Source organism: Gossypium arboreum, chromosome 1 (genome assembly GCF_025698485.1).
Source record: "Gossypium arboreum isolate Shixiya-1 chromosome 1, ASM2569848v2, whole genome shotgun sequence".
In the NCBI taxonomy this organism is placed as follows: domain Eukaryota; kingdom Viridiplantae; phylum Streptophyta; class Magnoliopsida; order Malvales; family Malvaceae; genus Gossypium; species Gossypium arboreum.
Window position 1 is genome coordinate 99,262,825 of NC_069070.1, and position 11,374 is coordinate 99,274,198.

General features: G+C 35.3%; 1 non-coding gene across 1 annotated transcript; it reads right to left on the bottom strand.

Moving 5' to 3' along the window:
• Positions 1-10,566: 10,566 nt before the first annotated feature.
• Positions 10,567-10,670, bottom strand: LOC128282008 (small nucleolar RNA R71). Its single transcript, XR_008272316.1, has one exon. It is a non-coding gene; the product is annotated as a small nucleolar RNA R71 (small nucleolar RNA).
• Between the last annotated feature and the right edge of the window lie 704 nt (positions 10,671-11,374).

The following is an 11,374-nucleotide window of genomic DNA, read 5'->3' on the forward strand; positions in this document are numbered from 1 at the left end:
CACCAAGGTCGCCTCTTTCTCCTTCTTCTTCTTCTTGTCTTTTCTTCTTCTCTTCTTTTTTTCTTCTCCTTCTTTCTTCCTACCTGAAATGAACTTTACGGACCATTATATGGTCCCCAAACAAAGAAAAAAACAAGAAGCTATGTCCCATCGCCGGTGCCGCCTCTACCACGTCCACCATCAGTGCCGCCTGCGATAGGCCCTCAACCAGTGCAGCCTGTGGCAGGCCCACCACCGCCTTGGCAGGCCCACCACCACCTGCCATGTCTTATCCCATCATTTCTTGTTTTTTGTTACAGCTTTTTTTTTCAAATTTTGTTTTTTTTTTGTTTCAAATTTCTTTTTAACAGTAGATTTTGTTTTTTTAACTGATTATGTCAGAAACCAGGGTGGTCACACCACTGCCACAGGCGGCACCATCTTGGATGTACCATTTTGGTACATAATTTATGGTTTGTACCATTTTGGTGTTTTTTTTTGGGGACTATATTAGTAAAAAACCCGTGATCCTTACATACCCTTAAAGATGGGTAAGGCTAAGAAACTTCATCTATAGACTACTTTGGATTGTTATTAGTTACAACTTTCTTTGTAATTGGTTCCAATGTTTCTTTATCTACACACTCACTAGGTAAAGACCGACTTGGTTCATCTTTGACACCAACATTAATAGACTTGATAACTAACTTTTTGTGCTTGTATAAACTTTATATGCCTTGCTGTTAGTGGAACTCACATGGAAAATACCTTCATTGCTTAACGAATCAAACTTCCCTTGGTAAGCTTTATCTCTAAGAATGTAGCAACTGATGCCAAATATATAAAAGTATCCAACAACTGGTTTTCTTATTTTCACATCTTGTAAGGTGTCGGTTGTTTTAGGTCTGAACAAGATCTTGTTGATCACATGGCATACTATGTTAATAAAATCTACCCAGTATGTGTGCAAAACACATTAGCATTCATGCCATATCTTAAATTATGTATTTCTTATTTTAGCGACTTCATTTTGTTTTTGTAAAGTATTTGGAACTAACTCATATTGCATGCATGTATTTTAAAAATATTGAAGAATTCTTCATTTTTTAACTCTCTTTTATGGTCACTCAAAATTCTTACTATCTATCCAATAAGCTTACTTTTTTTCATTTATGAGCTTGTTACACAATATTGTAACACCCCTTACCTGACCCAATCATTGGGTCAAGGTATCGAGAAGTCACATTCGTTGTCAAAGCAACTACGACCACTCTAAATTGATTTAATTTTTTTCGAGTTGTTAAGCTTAAAATACAATTAAAATATGATTCAAACACTTATCCGAGCTTAAAATGAGCTTACAAAAAATCTCAAGGTGATTGGAGGTCGTTTAAGGACCAAATTGTAAAGTTCAAACTATTGCTGGTCACAACTCCCTGAAATTCCATGTCACGACGTTACTCTTTGACTTGAAATAATCGCGACCTCACTACAACACCATGTCACGACGTCACTTTCTGACTTAAGTTCATCGGGACTTCATAAAACCTGACATTATGACCTCAATCCTGCCACCTTAAGAATTAAGCAAAATTTTGGCTTCCTAACACTTAAGAGAACATCTAAATGATATATAACGTCCATACCAACCATTTACCATTCAAAAATACCAATTTCCAACCTTGAATAACTCCTAACTTAATTTAATTTCTAGACATGCCAAATCAATTTACATGATTTACATAAGGAACCAAAAGTACCAAAGTTTCCATTGAAATCAACCATAAAATTTTCAACCTATCCTTAAGCACATGCCAAAAACTAAAGTCCAAAAATTTAAGTCCATACTCTCTTCAAGACTTGATTTTGTGATGAGATGAGTTGGATGCCAACTTCTCCTCTAGAGCTTCAAAACAAGAACACACATATGCGTTTGAAAAGAAACGCGTTAAATTCACAAGAGCTTAGTAAGCGTATCAAGAATTCAACTGAACATTTAAAATTGGTTCTTTACATATACACATATATAAATATATATACATAGTACTATCACTATACACAATTTTGTTTCACAATTTAAAGAGTTACAAGCTACTTCCTAATGTCACTTTTAAGTTCACTTACCTTGTAATTCAATTGTCCAATTGTAGACTTAATAGAACACAATAAGATATGTAGAAATATCGATAATATGAACCTAAGTGCCACTATTATTCGCATGGATGTGTGGATGTCACTCTGCATCAAAGTGCCACTAACACTTGCGCAGTAGTTCTATTTTTACTTGCACCATAGTGCCTGTAACGCCCTAAATAATTTATTTTTGTTTCTATAAATATCTGACACAACTATGTATCTACTTCAGTGGTTGAGTGTTCTGGGTGTGTGTGAGAAGTCTTGGGTTCAAGTCTCTACTTTGCCAAATTTTGTTACTTTTCTGATCTAAGCCTTACCCTTGTGGAATGGGTTTATATAAAATTGTCTGTGAATTCTTATCAGAATGAGCCTATTGGATTGAGTGGTAAGGGACTTGGTGTGTTGGAGGTCTTGTGTTCGAATCCTTGCGCGAGTATGGGTATTATTTTTGCTCGATTTTATGATTGAGTTTCAGTTGTATTAGATTTTGAGTAGTGGGTAGTTTTGATTGAGAAAATCTGGGCAAATGCTATCATATTTGATTTTATTTTATTTTTAATGTTTTTCCCAGAATTCATTGTTTCTTTCTGACGTTATTCATCATCAAAACAAAGAAAAATCCCCAATTTTGTTTTGTCTCATTTACTCTCTGACGAAGGATTTAATTCTTTTCTTTCATTATTTGACTCTACCACTAATCCTTATTTTTGTGCGCTTCGAACGTTTGGTTTTGGTGTAATCGGTAAGTGGGTTTGCATTTGCATTCTCTTATCATTTGGTTTCTGAAGGTTGAATCCTTACTGTATCTTTTGCGTAGGAAAAGTGGTGAAAACAGAAGTTTCTTTTCAACGATCGAATTTGTGCGAGTGAACGGGGGTGTAGATGGTAAGTGAGTACGCATTGTTCGGTTTAGATTTTAGGGGTTTGTTAATCGATGGCTAAATTTGTTGTGGGTATTCTATTTTTAGGTTTCAGAGGGCTCGAGATTACTTTTGCATCATAATCGTAACAGGTGTGTACCCATTACGCTGAAAATTGGGTTTCGGTGAAAGCCAAAATTACAAACTGTCGACACCACATGGGCGTGTAGTCACCCGTGTGGTTGGCCATGTCGATGAAGGCGTGACTGTGCATAGGACACGGCTATGTGGTAGCTTGAGTGTGGCCGTGTGGGCCACACGAGCTAGGATAAGTTAGACGTGTAGGCCACACAGGCATTCCACACCGGTGTGTGGGTTTTTTGGGCTAGGCCATGTGGGTCACACGGGTAAGGCCAATCTGGGCATGTGGGTCAATTTTCTGAAATTTTCCTTAGGGTTCACGGGTCGTTCCGATTGACTATGGGCCTACTATAGGGCCAGTAAGGGTTAACCAAACCCTAGTTTAAGTGAATTGGTAATATGATAATATGCTTTGAGTAGGACTCTATTAAGCATGTCTGTCTGATTTGTTATATGTATACCTGATATATTTACTTAAACATGTTGAGCATGTCTAATCTGTAAATTATGTATCTGATTTCTGTAACTATTTTGGGGTGGTATTGGTATATGTGGAGGAAGTGTTCTATGTGGCGTTATCACCTATATCCTGGCAGTTTGGCTGCATATTATCTGATATGTGTCGTAATGGCACGATATGGTGTGTAGGGATGGGTGGGTGTTTTTAACCCCACATGGTGTGATGGGATGGTTGGAGTTGGTGTGTAGAGGATGGAGGTAGGACTTTACACATCTGTTTTTGATATTTGAATCTGAATTTGAGACTGTATCTGGCTATGTGTATGACTCTGTATGTTCTGTATTTCGAATTCTGTTAGGTTACACACTGAGTTTATGAAAACTCACATCTATTTGTTTGTTCTTTTCAGATAACCCTCAGACTTAGGTGGATAGGTGCGGCAGAGACTCAGCAGGGCCCACTCAACCGTGAACTGCTAAAACTTGCTCATTTATGGCTTTATTTAAGATTTGGTTTTCAATTGAGAGTTTGTAATTGATGGGACTTTCTGACTGTATGGACTTTTAACTGTTGGTCTTGGTCTTGTTACTTGATAATTTTCATGCTTCAACAAAATGTTTTTCTATAAAAATGACGGTTTTATGCAAACTAAAGTTTTTCTAAAAACAAGACTGTATTTTCAAACTATAACGATTTTAAGGCTTTCGCTGTAATAAGTTTTTGGCAAAAGAACTAACTAATTGGTGTTTTCAGTAAATTATAAATGTATGTAAATTATGAAATGTTAATGGTTTGACAAGACAACTCTATTTTTAGAAAACTCATTCTTTGTGACATCTCCGGATTCGGCCATAACGTCTAGGCCGAGTTGCAAAACTTGGTCTGCGAATTTTGGGTTCCAAAATTGTGATTTAAAAAGAATTGGTTTTTAAATATTTTGGATAATTTGAGAAAGTATGTGGTATACCGAGTCTTTGGGGCCGATTCTGTAAGTATCTCTGTACTTAGGTAGAACTGTTCTGAAACTGTACTGAAATAGTTAGAGACTAAAACTTCTGAAAACATATCTGAACTTTTGATAATTTATGCATAAAATATCTGTTAATAAATACTGGAACTGATGCATAAAATTTTATAATGTGGATAAATTTGAATTATACAATAAGCACTCATGGAACTCGCAGACATGATACTCGTGGCCGTGATAGAGGCCGTAGGGGTGCTCGAGCTAAGTTTTCCTCTCTGGGTAGTATGCCGCAGTTAGATACTAGTGAGACACCAATTTCGCCTGCTACCGAGACTTGGTCTCAAAGCCGTTTGGCTAGGGACGACGCACTATCCCAAGCCATGCTGAGGATATTAGAGAGGGTCGTTGGACCTCATTCTAGATCTAGGGGTTATGGGTCGGTAACTGAATAACTTTGGTCTAATGGAGCTGAGCTGTTTAAGGGTGTCACTAGAGTCGCCCCTACAGTGGCCGAGTATTGGTTGGAAGACACTGAGAGGATTATGAATGATTTAGACTGTACCCCCGAGCAGAAACTTAAGGGTGCAGTCTCTTTGCTTCGAGACGAGGCATATCAATGGTGGTTAATAGTTAAGGAGGGTACTCAGCCTGATCGTCTGAACTAGGATTTCTTTAAGACCACCTTCCAAAGTAAGTACGTGAGGGTGAGCTATGTGGATGCTGGTAGGCGTGTGATGCAAAGGGATAGATTAATGGCCGAGTATGAGGCGGAGTTTCTAAGGCTGAGCCACTATGCTCGAGGCATGGTGGCATTTGAGTATGAGAAGTGTGTCCGTTTTGAGGACGGCCTGAGAGATAGTTTGAGATTCTGGTTACTCCACAAATGGAGCATGAGTTTGTAGTTCTGGTTGATAAGACAAAGATTGTCAAAGAGGTTAAGTACGTGGAGTGCCACAATAGGGATCGTGAGAGAGGCAAGACTAAGGGGGATTTGGAGCCTTTTAGTTCTGTTTAGAGGCCTAATAAAAAGGTCAGATCTGATGTGTCTGTTAAAATGGGGGCTCCTGTTACTCCTACTGGGATTCAGCCGTGTGGAGATTGTGGTAGGCGCCATTTAGGCGAGTGTTAGAGGCGGATAAGAGCTCGTCTGATGTGTGGGTCTCTGGAGCACCATATTAGAAAATGTCCACAGTTGGTAGATCAAGTGCAAGCTTCGGCACCGGGTTCTGTATTGTAACGACCCGAATTTTACGATTATTGAAAAAGTGTATTTTTAGGTCTCAGTTTCTAAAAAATGGATTCGTAAATATTTATTAAAAATATTTACAAAGTTAAGTGGGTAGTTAATCAGAGTTTAATGAAGTGAATTAGCTTAAATTAAGGATAATTAGATAAAAGGATTAAATTGAATAAAGTGTGGAAGTTTAATTATAGAATAAAGAAAATTGAAGGGACTAAATAAGCAAAATAAGCCAAAATGAGTACCAAGTGTATGGTAAAAATAAAACATATGTGTAATAAATATTATACATACATTTGTAATACATGTATGTATTTATTTATTATTTAAGTAAATATTATTGTATTAATATTATTTTCTATTAATTAAATAAAGTAAATTAATTAATTAAAGTTGACAAATGTATGGTGCATATAATGACATGTGTAATACTAATATACATACAATTGTGAAATACATGTATGTTTACTTATTATATAAGTATATTATTAAATTATATTATTATTATTATAATATATATAAAGTAAATGAAATAAAAGAAAAGAAATGAAAAGAAGGAAAGAAAGCAGAATAGCATTAAACGAAACAGAGAAGGAAGGAAGGAAAGAAAGAAAAGAAAGAAAAAAAGGCAAAATTGGGGATTTGAATCTTTAAGCTTTAACAGCTAACATTGCACCCGAGGCATCTACAAAGAGAGAAAAGAAAAGGTGGACGAAGAATAATTCAAAAAATTACGGTTTGTATTTCTATAATCCGAATTTAATTATTAATTGTTATATTTTAATTTAAATTTTAGAAAATTAAGGTAAGTATATTTGATATTGAATTGAGTATTTGTGAAATTATAATTTATATGATATTTGAGCATTGGTATTGAATTTAAAATTGAGTTGGTAAATAATTTGAATTTTAATTATTAACTGTTATATTCGGTTTATATGTTATTGTAAGAAATTAAGGTAAGTATTAGTAATTGTTATTGAATTGAATTTATATGGATATCGTGGTTGATATGAAAATTGAATATTGGATGTATGTTATATTTGAAAAATATATTGATTGGGAATGTGATGAAATTAATTATGAATATGTGATTATTGTGAAATTTAAATATTTGTTATTGAAAAGTAAAGTGAATTGTATTGATATGAGAATATATGTGATTAATTGAAATGTGTATTGGTTGAAAAAAAAATTGAAAGTGAAATTGAAAACCCTATTAACAGTATTCGGGCTAAGCTGGATATAGTTGGCACGCCATAGGATTGGAAAGTGTTCAGGAATACTTCGAACTTAAGTCGATGAGGCACTATAAGTATCGCACTATTACTTCGACTTTAAGTCGATGAGGCACCTTGTGTGTCGTACTATTACTGTTACTTCAGATTATTCTGATGAGGTACTATGTACCGTACTATTACTGTTACTGTTTACTTCGGCTTGGCTGATGAGGCACTATGTCCCGTACTGTACTGGTGTGATGGTTGAATCCGTGAATCCGTGAATCCGTCAGTTTTCGAGTCATGTTAATAGCGGTAAATAAAAGTCTGAAAGATATCATTCTTGAATAATTGAATATTCTTGAATAACGATTACTCTTGAGCAAATGATTATTCTTGAATAACTAATTGCTCTTGAATAATGAATGTTACTAAATGAAACTGATAAATTGAGTGACACTAAAAAATGTTGACTGATGTTGAGCTTGGATTATACAGGTTACTGAATGAAATGTAATAGTTGAATATTATTTATTGAAATTGAATAGTGAACAGAAATGTAAGTGAGACATATGAATGGAAAATATTATTGTTTTAAATGATTTGTGAATTTATTTTGAAAAGCTAATCGGGTTAATAGATGATAAAGATTGAATGAGTTATAAAGAATTTACCCATGAAATGAATAATTGAATATTTATTATCATTATATGATTTTAAGTGTATGTTATGTTATTAAGTGTTCAGATTATAGAAATACCACTGAGTTCATACTCAGCGTACGGTTTGTTTCCGTGCACAGGATAAGTTAAAGTTAGATCGTTGAATCAGCATCCCAGGCCGATCCCAAACTGTAAGTGGAGAAGTATGTTCATTATTGGTAATGGCATGTACCTAGGATGTCAAAAGTGGTTATTTTGGAAAGTTATTGTACATGTTGTTATAAATGATAATGGTTGAGTACACAACTTAATTAAGTTTGGTATAAAGATGCAAATTTGGAAATAATTATAAATGGGTTTGATTAGTAAATTATCGCTGGGTTTTGTTGATAAAAATTGTGGAACCAATGAAGGTACATTGGCTAGACAATTAAGATGGTCGATTTAATATGTTTTAGATGTGTTTGATCGTAATTTGAGTAAGTTAAAAGATTAGAAACTATGTTGTTTGTGGTTTATGATTTGCAAGGTTGGTAAACTTGAATTGTAAGACTCATTTTGAGTCCACACGGCCTGGCACATGGGCGTGTGTCTTGGCCGTGTGAAACTAATTTGTTCATAACTAATAATTCAGAGAGTTATATGGGTAAAGGGCACGGGCGTGTCCCCTAGACCACACGGGCAAGTGGGTACTATTCGGTAAGAAAATTTTGAAATTTTGAGAAAAATTCATAGAGATTTTAAATTAGTCCCGAATTGATTTTACTGTTCATAATGGACTTCGATGGCCCATTAAAGGGATGATACATTAAATTTAAGATAAGTGTAAACAATTTGATAAACCATAATATATACATATTTTTACCCCATGTTTAACATATTTATGAATAATTTTTCTTTAGTTTCATTGAACTCGATGCTCCTAATCCTTTAAATTTATGCTTTATACTTAAGTGAGCATAGAAAAGCAAAAAAAGCAAGAAACGGGCCAAAAAATGGACAACTTGGGCCTAATTCAATGTTTCACACGGCCTAAGCACTTCTACACAGGTGATCCACACGCCTGTGTGTGACACACAGGTAGGCCACATGCTCGTGTGCCATAGTCATGTCGACTAAAAATCAACTTAGAATTATACACGACCTGAACATCATCACACGGGCATTCCACACGGTCGTGTCCCTGTCGAGCCCAAGTCTAATTCTACTCAGAAAAGGCTAATTTTGAGGGTTTTGAAGCATTCCAAAGTCTAGATAAACACCCTAGAAGAGGATTAAATGGGACACGCAGAGTGGAAGGCAGAAAATATTCAAGGATAGAAATCGGAATCAGCTCGGAAGCAGGATCTACTTTAAGACTAAAGATCTCCAATCAATTTCCCTAGAAGTTCTTTGGGTTTCTTTATGATTTATTGTTTTCCCAATTTTGAGATGTTTTCCATTATTATGAACTAAACTCCCTAAATACCTAAGGGAGATGAAACCTAAGATGAATCTTATTATTATTTGAATTATATGAGAAATACTTGTTCTTATTCTTAATTGTGAGTTCGAATTCTTGCTTTAATATTCCAGGATATTAATTCAGGTTTTTTATGTGCTTATTCAGTGGAGCAAAAGTCCCTGTTTAAGAGTAGATCATTTATAATTAAGCGGAGTTGCATGCAATCCTAGAGATAGGACGACATAAATCTGCCAGATTAGAGTCAAATCTAATAAGGGAATCTATAGATCGAGTTAATGTGACAATAGGGGTTTTAATTAGAAAGAGATTTCGATTAATCAACCTAGAGTCAGTTGTTTTTAGTCTCGAGAAAGATAATAACATAAACTAGGGATTTCTAAGGATTAAGTCAAGTGAATAAATTGTCTAATTCAGAAGTAATAAGTAACATCTAGGTAGATTCTTCCTTAGGTATTGTCTTCTCCATCGGTTTTCTAAAAAGTATTTTCCAACTTTAATCTCTGTCGAAATCTTAGTTAATTAGATAATTAGTTTTAGTTTTAAAAACATCCTTTAATTCTTAGGTTAGATAATAAAAAGATAGTAATTACTAGTACTTTTAGTCCTCGTGGATACGATGTTCCCAATCTCACCATAACTATACTACTATTCGATAGGTGCACTTGCCTTAGTCGAATTTTGTTAGTTAGTTTAGCGACCATCAAGTTTTTGGCGCTGTTGCCGGGGACTAAGATATTAGGAACGCTTAATTTTTATTACTTTAGTCATTCTTTATTTTTATTACAATTTAATTTTGCTTTTGTTTTAACTACTAAATTTTATTTTATTTACTTTTGGCAGGTTTTTACAGTTTATGACTAGAAAAAACCCATCAGGACCTTTTCTTTTTGATAGTGAGATCGAGAGCACAGCTCACAGAAATCGAAGGGAAATAAGGCGAAGTCTACAATACATAGAGGAAGAGCGAGAGGACGAAGTCCATACTAATACCGAGGAGATGGCTGAAAATTAGAATAATCCGCTACCTCCTGTGGTTGCTGCAAATCCAGTAGATCAGAATCCCACCCCTCGTACTATGTATGATTATGCTAAACCTACTTTAACAGGAACTGAATCGAGTATAGTTAGACCTGCTGTTGCTGCAAATAATTTTGAACTGAAACCTAACACAATTCAAACGATACAACATTTTTTTCAGTTTGATGGTTTACAGGACGAGGATCCAAAGACCCATTTAGAAAATTATCTAGAATTCTGCGACACTTTTAAGATTAATAATGTTTCTGATGATGCCATTCGTCTTCGGTTATTTCCTTTTTTCATTGAGGAATAAGGCTAAATAGTGGTTGAACTCGTTACCACGAGGGTCAATCGCCACTTGGGAACAAATGACCGAAAAATTTTTACTTAAATATTTTCTGCCGGCTAAAACGACTCAATTGAGGAATGTTATCTCTTCTTTTGTGCAGATGGATCTAGAAATTCTTTATGATGCATGGGAGAGATACAAGGACTTAGTGAGAAGGTGCCTTCACCATTGGTTACCTCTATGGCTATAGGTTCAGACTTTTTACAATGGTGTAAACCTCTCAATAAGGCAATTGATCGATACAGCCATCGGTGGAACTTTAAACAATAAAACACCTGAAGAGGCTTACGAATTTATTGAAGAGATGTCGCTGAATAACTATCAGTGGCAAGTCATGAGAACGAAGCCGAAAAAGTAGCTGGTGTTTTCAACCTCGACACGGTCACTATGCTATCTAACCAGGTAGAAATTTTAAATAAAAAGATTGATGGTTTGTATGGTTCTACTTAGGTACATCCAGTGATGAGGTGTGATTCAAATGGAGGAGGAATGCACAACACAAACTATCCATCCTTCAACCCTAGCACTGAGGAGGAACTAGTCCACTATATGGTTAATAATTCTAGATCTCAAAATAATCTGTATAGTAGCACGTCTAATGCAGGTTGGAGGAACCATCCCAATTTCTCGTTGGGTGGTCAAGGAAATCAAAGACCACAACATCCTCTTGGTTTTCAACAACCACCTTACCAACAAGAGAAGAAATCGAACCTTGAAGAGATGCTTACAAAATTCATCTCGGTGTCAGAAACTCATTTTCAGAATGCTGAAATAACGCTTAAGAATCAGCAAGCATCAATTCAGATATATCCAAACGACTCACTCGCTTTGAGCAGTAGTGTTTTGAGCGGTTTGACAGCATCGATGCCACTCTT